General features: G+C 33.1%; 1 protein-coding gene across 2 annotated transcripts in view; it reads right to left on the minus strand.

Annotated features, from left to right (window-relative positions):
- LOC120588028 (cytochrome c oxidase subunit 7B2, mitochondrial-like) overlaps positions 1-12,457 on the minus strand; it is a 113,691-nt gene that overhangs the window by 49,174 nt on the left and 52,060 nt on the right. Inside the window, exon 2 of one of the 2 annotated variants that reach the window (XM_039845132.1) lies at positions 10,660-10,715. The exons of the other annotated variant lie outside the window; for it this stretch is intronic. The gene's annotated coding sequence lies outside the window, so the exon portion shown is untranslated. The remainder of the gene's footprint in view (positions 1-10,659; positions 10,716-12,457) is intronic. 2 annotated transcript variants of the gene reach the window in all.

The raw sequence follows: 12,457 nt of genomic DNA on the forward strand, positions 1-12,457 counted from the left end.
TCAAACATGAGGAGCGTGTTGTGGAAATCTCTGATTAACAGTCAAATTGAACAGAAGTTGTGGGTAACCTGGAGACCTACTACTCACAATTGGCTTCTGAAGTGGAGGTCAGTCTTGTGGAACTGAACCCTTAGCCTGTGGGGTCTATGCTAACTCTGGTTAGTGTTAGAATTGAATTGAATTGCAGGACACTGAGCTGATGTAGAAGAATTGGTTAGTGAGTGCGGAAAATCTTACAGATTTGGCCCCTAGAACAATAGTAGAGGGGAAAAAAGATTTTTTCCTTTCCAGAAATCAGATTTAGTAAAAGATAAGTAAATATATTACAGACATAATGAGCTTGAAGTGTCTAAGTGTTTCTTAAAGGGAAATGTTCAAAAGGCATTTGTATTAGTTAAAGAAATGCTAGTTGCTATTAACAGAAACACCTCGGCATCTAAGTGGCTTAACAAAATAAATGTTTATTCCTTGCTCAAGTAAAGCCTAATAAAGAATGTAGGATGGGGAGAGAGTCTGCTTCATAGAAATTTTGGAACCTTGGCTGAAAAATTTCTACCATCTTTAACATATGGCTTCCACTGTTTCTCTGGGCAATGAAAGCCATATTCTTAAAGTAGAATGCATAAGAAAACTTGTTTCAAAAAAGAAAGTATAGAACAAGTAGAGTCAAAATATAGACTCTCAGAAATCATATACTTTTTGAACTAAGATTCAGAAAGAAGATAAGATTCAGAAATGCAGTGTCACTAAACATAATGAAAGGGTTTCAAGAAAGAAAAAGCAATAAGTCATATTGAATTATGAAGAGTGGGCAAGGTAGAACAGAGAGAAAAACTGATGAGAATTGATGATTACGTCACTTTATAATCATGTGATTTTAATATTTCTGACGGGAGAAATCATATGAAAAGTGATGAAAGAATAAATAAGTTGTGAGAGACTTCAGTCCATGTAAACAGAAATTTAAGGAAAAAAAGAGGAATGTGCACAAGAATGTTAAATATTGAAAATATGGTGGGTTACAGGGAATGCTGTTTGGTTGGCAAATTGGAATACAATGAAAACATTTTAAATTTGAAGATAAAATATAGTAGTTTAAAAGAAGATTATTCATATGTAGCTTTATAAACTATAGGACTAATAAGCAAGGTCACAGAAAAGTTGAAGAAGAAAAGAGTCGGAAGAATAAGTGGAGTAAAATACATAAGAAATCCAGAAAAGGCAATTAAATAGACAAGAACAAAATCCTCACAAAGGATATGTCAGTTCTTTAGGACAAAAATCAAAATGATTGAAAGGTAAAAAAGTAAAATGAAAATATGAAAAGATATACATATTCTTGGATGGAAACACTCAACATCATAAAGATGACAATTCTTCCTAAGTCAAACTGTAATGCAATATGATTCCAATTTTAAAAAGCCAACAGGTTTTGTTTCACTTGGAGAGCTAGATATGTATTCTAGAGTTCATGTGATAAAACAAACAAGCACAAAAAGCTGAGAAATTTATTTTTAAAGACAATAAAAAATATGAGAACAATGCTCCTCTCAAATGTTAAAATATTTTCAGCTCCAATAACTAGATCGGTGTAGCGCTAAGCATGAATATATATAAGGTCAATAGCATGAAAAAGTCTGAAAATAATATATAGGAAGTTGTGTATATGATAAAGGCAGCATTGCAAATTCATGTAAAAAAGATGGGTTTTTCAGTAAAAAATGTTAGGATGACTAGGTCACCAACTTGACTGCTTTTATCTATCTTTCTTTCATAAGTATTCAATGCGAATTATTCTCTTCTTTTCTTTTTCGTTTTGATTATGACTTTGCCTCATCAGTCCAACAGCATAAATTCTCAATAAATGAAAGATTATAAAATGAATGTGCATGAAATTACTAAAAGAAGTCATAAAAAATTTTTAAAATAATCTCACCTACAAGCCATTCTGTTCACAAAAAGCAGATTTTCTTTTGTAAAAAAGTAACTTCATTTAAAAAATAATGAACAGTAAATTCCCATAGGAATAATATCAAAACCCAAGCAAATTAAAAAAGATAATGGCAACTAATATCACAAACAATGTGCAAATCTCCAAATCCTTTGAAAAAAATCACTCGAAAGAAAAATGGGCAAGTATATAAACTAATAATTCATCAAAGTGAAAATATGAATGATTCTTAAACATGAAAAAATTCTCAATCATCGTAAGAAATATAAAAGTAAAAAATATATTGAGAACACCTTTTTTCCCTAATAGTTTAGTAAAGACTCAAAAATTTGAAAACACAGTGTATTGATGAGAATGGTGTAAGGAAATGCGTGTTCTCACATAATATTAGTGTACATGTATATGACAGTGTAACTTAAAGGAAAATTTGAAAGCATCTACCAGAATTACAAACACATATATTTTTTATCTTCAGGTATACTTGCACATAGACACACTGTATGCACAAGGCTATTTGTTGCAACATTGCTTATTATAGCAAAATCAGCAAACCAAATGCGCCTCTAGTTTGTAAACATCCTATGATGAAAATGGATTGCTTTAAAAAAAAATGCAATAACTACATAAACACATCTTTATTCTAGAGCGTCAGTCTCCTTAATTCTTTTATATACTTTCTTCAGATTGACTAATGACTATTATGATGAAAGTTTCAATCTCTTCATTATAAATTCACCTACTGAAAAATACTTTTAACAACTAAGATTTGAAAGCTTTTTTTCAATAAAATATTAATTGGAAACTTTAGTTATCTAGAGTTTTCCATTAGTGACAAAGTGGCATGTGACATACATATAAAAAGTTATATTGGGGAATTCCCTTACCAATAAATACTCATACCTTTTTTATCTTTATCCCTTTACATTACTATAAAATGAGAAATCTGCTTCAGAGTAGAAGTTTCCAAATGCAGAAAAGGATTCACTTATGATTGCTATTAAGGGAGAGAAAGATAGCTGAAGATGTTCAACAATGACAGTCACAAGTAAAAGCTCAACTTTTATCAAAGATTCAATTAATTAGAATACTATTCTCTAGGCATTCTATGTCACCAAGTTTTTCAATATTGCAATTTAGTTATAGAAAATATTTGTATTACATTTTCCAAACATTATATTTCCTAACAGACCATCTTTTTGGTAATGTCCATTATCGATCATTTGGTTACCATTCTTTATTGATACTTGAAGGCGCTGTGAGTTTAGTAACCAACCTTAATTAAAAAAAAGATTTGAAAATTTTCAAATTGTTCCTGGCTTCCAACTCATACTGCATTAATCTGCTTAGGCAACTATAACAAAATATGATAGCCTGGGTTACTTAAATAACAGAATTTATCTCACCATTATGGAGGCTGAGAAATCTGAGATCTAATTGCCAGCAGATTTGGTTCCTAGTGAGAGCTCTCTTCCCGGGTTGCAGTGTGTCCTATTTCACCATGTCCTCACATAGAGTTCTAGTCTTGTCTTCTTCTTATATTAAGTATAATTACGATTCTTATACTAATACTAATTCCATTACGTGGGCTCCACCCTCATGACCTCATCTAAACTGAATCACCTCCCAAAGGCCCCTACCTCCTAATACCTTTAAACTGGAGGTCAGGATTTTAATATATGAATTTTAAGGGAATATAAACATTCGGTCCATAACAAATACTTTGCAATTATATTTAATTTGAAGTTAACACAGAACCTTAAACACATTTCAAGAATCATCTCATTGTAACAATTGTCACTCTGCACAATTTTATTAAATATTTTTTAATGTTCTCATATATGGTATGCAGCTGACTCACCGGGGGGGCCTATGCAACATAAAAATGAGATCCAACCTAAATATACAAGTATAGATATAAATTATTGAAAAAAATTAACTTGGTTTCTCTATAGAGAAAACTACTGACATGAAAAAATAAATCTCTTCCTATAAATTAATCATATGAGGATATCAGAAAGTTAAAAAAATAACATCTTTAAATCAAACTCCTTTACAAATAACTATTTCTTAATTATTATATGTCTCTGATCTCTTTTGGAAATCTAATGCAATCTTCAAGACATATTCATCAAATATTAATGGCTCATTATAATCATACACTTGTTTATAAAAATCAGAAATGTATAATTTTGAGAATAGGATTCATCATCAGGATGAAATGGTGCTCTTAGAAAAGTAATGACAATTAAATATCTAATAAGGGTTTTTTTGTAACATTCTACTTTATGTGTTCCTATACTACTTCAAGCTGTTTGTTGCCACATTTCAGAAATACCAAAGAACAAGGTGGTATATGGAAAAGAGCAATAATAATAATAAACCATGGGAAGGATTTATAAATGAAGAAGGATACAAAAGGTCAGAACTCCTGATTGTGAAAGACTAAGATTGATATATTGTAAAACGTACATGGATAAGATGAGCATAGGTATTTACCAAATCCTAGATACCTAGAAATTAAATCCAGAAAACAGTATTTTCTTTGAAAGTACATTACTGTTTCACAGATGAAGGAAAGCAACCTGCCAACTACAAACAAAATAATTTCAAGAAAAATTTAGGTGAATGTGTAAACATTCCAGATCAGCATCAAGTTATGAAGGAAAATTAAAAGTTATTTAGGTCACATTTCTATTCTACAGCATGTGACATCATGCAAAATAGTTATGCTTTCAAAGTAAAAAAGTTATAAATGAACTATCTGTGTCTTAAATTTATATTACACATTATATATTTTACTATTATATATGATCTAATACATCTCAGGTATAAAATATAAAATGCAAACAATATGATATATTTATATATTTCAGAAAACTACTCAAATTTAATTAGATGACATAATTATTACCGTTCTTCATTAGATAAAGAGTACCATGGGATATGGTCAAAATACCTGTTATCTATGTTAGTTCTCTATATTTTTCAGGAAGATTGGACTTGTGCAATAGAAAAGTATCTATAATCCTCTATCAGACCCTGGTGGCTATGCATCAAAGCATAACTTCGTCCATTAAGCCTGGGTAGAGTAAAAGTAGAAAATATTTTGTAATGACACAAACATGTCTTCATGCCTTATTGGTATTCATAGATTCTCTCGAGTATGTGGTAGACTGCGGATGGTCAGTCTTTATTATTCAAACCTGGATCATTGGCAACTTTCCTTCCATTCATCTGGGAAAACCCTGTGTGTCATAGAAGAAATGGTAATGTGCTCAAATTTCCTTTTGTATCTTATTCCAAGTCCTAAGAATTCTGAATGGCATTTGGCCCAATCTCAGAAACATTATTCACATTGATTTTGCCAATGTCCTTGGACCCTCTTTTTGAATCAGGTTCTTTGAGTATTTAGTGCCTTTTAAAAATATCTACTGATTATAATTTTTGTTTTATTTTGAGACCATTTTCTCATTTTAACTCCTTTAAGTCTCTATGATTTTATAAATAGAATCCTTATTATGGTCTGCTTCTGGCTTTCCTCACAGACGTTCTTGAGAGAGTTCCAGAGTAGAGCAGCCTATTTTTGTCCTCTCTTAGGAGGCTTGTTCCCTAGCCCTTTCTCATTGTGTGTTTGTTCCGGGCTGTCGGCTGCCTGATGTTTTGATGTCTCTCTCCACTAACTCTTGCCTTTCAACCACTGAGCTTTATAGTTTCTTGTTTACTGCCTTCCTTGTTACAGCTCTTAGCTTACTGCTTCAGTCTGTGTATCAACAGAATCCCTGGCAACTTCCTGTGTCATTTCTTGCCCTTCCTTCTCCATAGATTGCTTTCCACCAATTTGTCTTTCCAAAGATGGCCTCCTTGTCAGCAGTCCAAAATGTAGACTTAATCTCTGGTCTCTTAGACTGTTCATTTTAATTATTAGTAAGAGGCAAAAAGGCTGACACATAAAAATAATTGACCATTTACACCATATCATTGAAAAGTCACACGGATTAAGACCTGTGCAGGGTGCCTAAAATCCCCGAGGAGAGATTTATTTCTCTGATTTCAAATATTTTAATAGTTTAGGAAAGCTTGATTAAATGTCAAATACTCTCTTCTGTTTACCCTTAGGTTTTTCTGTATATACTACTGTGGTGCTTAGCATATTATATCTTATATCTTATATTTTATTATATATTGTAATTATTTTTATGTTTCTGTGCCCCCATGAGACTATAAGCCATTTCCATAGGAATGGTGTTCCAGTCTGTACACCTTAGGGTTTAGAATAGTACATGGTGACAGTAGGTCTAAATATATGGTTGTTGAGTTAACAAATGTAAGTGTAGGTGGAGAGGTGAGAAATTTATACCATTAACTTCTAAAGCATTCATTTTAACTGTATTGGCTAGGGGACTAAGTCATTTGATGCAACAGAAAACCCAAACAGCAATGGCTTAAACAGATGGGAAAATTTTCTCAAATAATAAAAAGTCCAAGTGAAGGAAATTACTAGTATCAATTTGGAAGTTCAAGGATACCATGGCTAAAATCTCAGTAATAATCCTGGCCTTTTAATGCTGCAACATGGTTGTTCCAGTTCCAGTCATCATGTGTAACTTCCAGGAATAAGAAAGGGCCAGAAGGAAGATAAGGCAATATCATTATCAAGAAAGCAGAATCTTTCCAGAAATTCCATCAGATTATCTTTATATTTCACTAAAGAGAATTATGGAAGATTGTCTCCCATAGCAACAAGAAGGGTAAGAAAATAGAGAGCTTATATTCTCTCTATCTCTCCGTCTCTCTCTCTCTCTCTCTTGTCTGTCAGTCTATCTATCTATCTATCTATCTATCTATCTATCTATCTATCTATCTATCTCTCTATCATCTATCTATCTACTGCCTGTAACAATATTGAGACTCCACAAATAAGTAGTGGAGAATAAATATTGAGAAAGTCACAATAAATCTGTCACAGAGGGGTACTGAGTATATGATGGGAGAGTCAATGTAAATGAAAATGTAAATGCAAGAGAGTCAATATAAATGAGAAAGCATACAATGTCAACTAATGGTTACTTTACCATCCTGCCCAGTAATGCCTGACTGAAATCAGGCATTTTGATCTATAAGTTTTAAAGTCTAATTGAGGCATGGGTATCACAGGTATCCTAATATAGTATCTTTCTATTTTTCATTCAGCCTCTTCATAAAGTTTTCCCGAGCATTTTCTATACATCTGGCTCTATGACACATAGAGCAATATAACATAATACTTGCCTTCAAGCTGCCCACTTTAACCTGAACTTTGCAATAAAAGAACAGAGCATAGAGTATTGCAGTGGTCCACTGATGAGGCACTTAACTCAGATTGGGTGTGGGCTTGCAGAGTGGGAGTTTAGCTGGGTAAGGATTGTCATAGAAGGAAAAAATGGAGCTTACCAAATAAAGTACAGAAGGCTGTTAGTGGCATAAAGCATTAATGCAGAAAGGCACAGGAAGGCAAAGAAAGTAAAATGCAATCTAGGATTTATTATTTTTTCAGTGGCACAAAGCACAGATTTCAAAGGGTGAGGACAATGGTAGTGAGACAAATTAGAAGAGAGGTAAGCAAGAATGAAAGGGTCTTTTTGAACAATGACACACTAAATAATTTTGTTATATGCTTTAGAAAATTATCCTGGGGACAATTTATTGGAGACAGGTAACAGGAGACTATTCTAATTGTTCGAGTGAAAAATAGGGCCAAACTCAAAAGACTATCAGATTTGGAAAAATAGAGACTGATTCCACAGATAATAAATAAGTCAAAGTTAAAGAATACTTTCAAGAAATGGTGTCTGCCTGTCTGTCTGTCTGTGCATGTGTGTGTGGTGGGCAGGTAGGTGGGGTAGAAATGAATATAGAAAACAAAGACGACTCCCATTTCTTTACTCATTTATAGATTCGGTAATGATGATTGAGCCAACTTTCCTAAGGATATTGCATGTTTAGGGCAATGTGCTACCTTAGTAAGATACAATAATATACACATTTGTTTATATTAATGCCTATATATCTGGTCCAAGCATAACACGAGACAACCTCAACCAGAAAACATATACTCAGCCACTGAAACTGAAGTCAATGAGCCAAGTGCCATTCAATGTGCTCTTCAATCATGGTTGAACAGGCTACTTCCTAGAGCAAATCTCAAGGACCAAGATAACATGAAACATCAAATTTTATTAAGCAAAGAACATGCCTATTCACACCATGTTTCCATTGATGAGCTACTTAGTAGACTGCAAAATGATGTAACAATATGAGAAACTTATTACATTGGCCTCTGTAGCAATTGAAGAATAAAATCAGATATATAAAATGTCAGGAAAAAATTCTTAAATCGTTAAGGAAAATGATGCAGGCTTCAAAGAGCAAATAATTATATTCTTAAATAAAATAGCATAGCACGCAGGAATAGATTACATTCCCAGGTCTAGAAATATGGTGAACTGGAAGCATGCAACAGTTTCTAAAATTAGCATTCTATTATTCTGCTTTTATATTTTGCATAAAGGTGCCTCAAGGTTCACTAACCCAATAATCCTTGTCACTGCTGTTACCAGCTCAACCATGCTAATAACAAGGAATCTCTTAATGCACTGCCTGGTTTGAAAAAAATTGTATAGAAGAATAACTGTCCACAGTATTCTAGTTTCCAGACAAGAAGATCATCCATATTAAAGATTCACCTCCTCTTTTTCAAAATAGTTTTTCTCCATGTTCATACATTGGGAGATTATTTGACTTTATGAACAATGAAATCAAATTAGCAGAAACAAGTATGATTAAAACAAATACATAGCATAGTGGTTATGAGCTCACTTTAAGTCAGAAAGACCTCAATTAGAATTTTGCCTTTTTGTACCTGTCAGTTTCCTTAGCCTCTCTAAGCCTCATCAAAGATATAGAAATCTAGTACCTAGTTCACAAAATTGTTGTGAAAAGTAAGTGCTCATGAGGAACCCGGCCCCAAATATGGCATACTGTAAGCCTTAAATATTTAGTTAATAAAGGATGAATTAACAAATCCTGTGAGGTAGTGATTTGTATTCTTCTTTTACAGGAGAAGAGATTGAGGAGCTGAAATGGTCAGTGACTTGTCCAAGGTCATGGTGCTAGTAAATGTAAGAACCAAGATTCAAACGCAGATTTATGATGGCAGTAAACTTGCATTTTTTTTCCTCTTTCTTTTTTGTATTCTACATTTTAGAAGATGTCCTTTCAACTAACCAGGACTTAATATAAATACTGTGCTGAGGTTAAGGCTACCAAATTAAATGAGAGGGAACGTACAGGAAAAAATGAAAGTAAAAGCAGTCTACCGCAAACAGTTCTGTGTTAGAACCCTGCAAATGATGAAGTTTAGAACACAGAACCTATGGGAAACCATCAAGATAATTTAGTCTGGAGAAGGGACAGTAGAAGGGAAATATAACTGCAATTATCAAATTTACAGAAATGTAGTTAAAACATTATGCACACTTTCACTTTGCAAGGATGGTTTAATTATTCCCAAAGGACTAAAAATTAAATGCAAGGAAAAATGACAGTTTTAAAATAGGTACTTTGCTGCCAGTTCTGAATGAGAATCTATGGGGGTGGCAGTGATTTGAGGGGATAGATGAGAGCTCTATTTATGATTCAGGGATGAATTATGTTTACCTAAGCAAGTTTTGCTGCTATAGCCGGGCTGCTGGGTTGTAAGAAAATATCAAAACCTGGATTAACATTTTTCACACCATGAATATTTCAAAGACAAAATATAGTGTCTGAATTTTCATATTTAATTATTAAAGTGCCCATGAGTTTATCAAAAAAGAAAGCAATTTTTCACTTAACGAAGTTATTACCATCACAGAATTTGGTTATTATGCAAAATTCTATATCAGTATATAATTTCACATTTACTAAATGATATATTATTGTTTATCAACTTGAATTTAACAAGTTTGGGGATTAGATATTCCCTGATTCTACTTTCAAGCTGACCACTGACTACTATATAACTATAGATCAGAGCAAGAAAAAACTAATTCATATTTCTACATAGTTACGCATCATACTGACCAAGCCAACCTAGCATTTAAAAAAATGTCCTTCATCATCTAATAGCAAAATGATATTTTAATAACAATGTCCAAATGTCTCAGAAACATATTATACAATCACACCAGGGGGCGCTCTTAACACTGAAATGAGCGATGACATTTTAAAACACGTGGTGGTCTCAGCTGGCCAAAAGGATTTTTTTCTAAGCATGTAGTACTTGCAATAAATGCTTCTCTCTCCAAAATGTTTGCTGAAAAGAACACACTTTCTCTTTTGCATCCAACTGTTTACTTTATTAAGACTGTTGTTAGCCCATCAAGTAAAACATTTTCTGCTGATAGGCAATATTTTATTTTGGAAACATTTGTCTATTTAGACTGGCATCTTTCTTATATTTTCTGTTATTGAGCTAATTCTGAATGATAAATAGAGTGCTTCAGAGTATATAAAACTTTTTAAATGGCTTTATTGTCAATTTTATTTTTTACAAATATCTGATCAGACAGACATTCAGCTTCTTTTTTTCTTTCATAAAAAAGGGAGGATTCTTAAAGTTATCTAAAATTGACACTCATAGTGAAATTCTAATCTAGGCAGTATGGGCCTTTTCCACATTTTCTCATTACCTGGTAGGATCTCTGAAATTCAGATGCTCTCCTCAGAAAGTTCAAGATTCAGATTCCTAAAAATTTAGTTAGAAAATGAGTGTTAGGCTTCAAGAAATAGAAAAAGCAAAAGGTATGGGCTATATTACCCAGAGAAAAATCACCATATACTACTCTATTAACAGTAATGTTTTTACACAAATGTACCTGATTAAACTTTAAGAAATAACTTAAAGTTGAAAAAATCACAAATATGTGAAAGGATGAGGATATAGCTACCCGTCTTCCTATAATGGTAGAGAAGGAGTTTATGAACTTTTCTCAACCAATGTAGATGAGATGACTCTATCTTTTCTATCAGCTGCCTCTTTGAGTCACCAGCTACATGTCCCCAAGCTCAAAGAGGGAGAGTTCTGGCCAAGGTTCACCTAATATACAGAGAGGGTAGTCATTGCATTGAAAGATTTACAGCTGTTTTTAGCAATGATGAATTCTCTACAGATTTTTCTGAAGGCAGAGCGTCCTTGTAATCTAGACAGTTCATAGGCGAGTACTATTGAAAGGGAAAAGAGAAGCCAGGTTGAGTCACCTTCATTCCAGCCCCCTTCTGAGGAGAAAGTGGTAAGAGGCAAAACTAAGAAAAGGACATGCAACCTTATTAGGCTCCCTGGAAAGCCCAATTAGTGCCAGCGTTGAGTTACTTCACAATTTATAAGGCTCTGAAAGTTGCTATTTCAAAACTGGCAAACAATCAAAGTCAACTCATTTTAATTACTGAGTATCTAACATGACTTATTTTTCAACTTTTCATTGTTATTAGACATGTTTAGATGGGCTTTTAATTTATTTTAAAGTCAATACATCAAAATCTAATGATCATGTGTTATATGCAAGATCTAAATTAACTAGGTATAACTTAGTGAAAGAAATTGCCTTGCTGCTTTTTGTACATCTATAATATATATGAAAACTTATACTATTTATGAAAGCACTGTCACACAGTGAAAGGCTATATTACGCCCTAATGTGATTAGTATTTAGCTTTTATCTAGATTTATCTAAAGTGAACATCCTATTTTCCTATAATGTTTCGAAGTCAATTTTTTCTTTATTCATTCATTCAATGAAGATATGTTGAGCACTTACACAGTTACATAGAGGGGAAAATTGGATAAAAAATAAATAAATATTCAAAGTTTCTATTTTATAAAAATGATATTATCCAAAATGTATCCCTTTTCTTTTATGCCCTCAATATTCTTTGTGTGTGTGTGTGTGTGTGTGTGTGTGTGTGTGTGTACAGTTGACCATTGAACAACACGTGTGTTAGAAGTGCTGATCCAGCGCAGTTGAAAAACCAAAAAAGCAGTAACTTTTAACTCCCTAAAAACTTAACTAGAGTCAGTCCTTTGTATTAAGCAGGAGATTGGTTCCAGGACTCCCCCGTGGATACCAAAATCCACAGATATTCAAGTCCCTTGTATAAAATGGTGTAGAAGAATGCATACATGCAACCCGCTGTATCCACAAATTTTGTTTTTCATCAGCAGTTAGATGAATCCATGGATGCAAAACTCAGGGATACAGAGAGCTGACTGTATTTATTTTAAAGAAAATCACATATAAGTGAACCCACGCAGTTCAAACCTGTGTTGTTCAAGGGTCAACTATGTGTGTGTGTGTGTTAGACAGAGTAATAGTAATATATATAGACATACACTATGTATATTTAAATATACTCTGCCTAACTTAGCAATACAACTATGCCCCTTGCACCATCAGTTTTTCCCTAGATTTTGCTCCGTCATCAAAGCTAAAA

The sequence above is a fragment of the Pteropus medius genome, unplaced genomic scaffold (genome assembly GCF_902729225.1).
Source record: "Pteropus medius unplaced genomic scaffold, Ma_sr-lr_union100, whole genome shotgun sequence".
NCBI classification, from domain to species: domain Eukaryota; kingdom Metazoa; phylum Chordata; class Mammalia; order Chiroptera; family Pteropodidae; genus Pteropus; species Pteropus medius.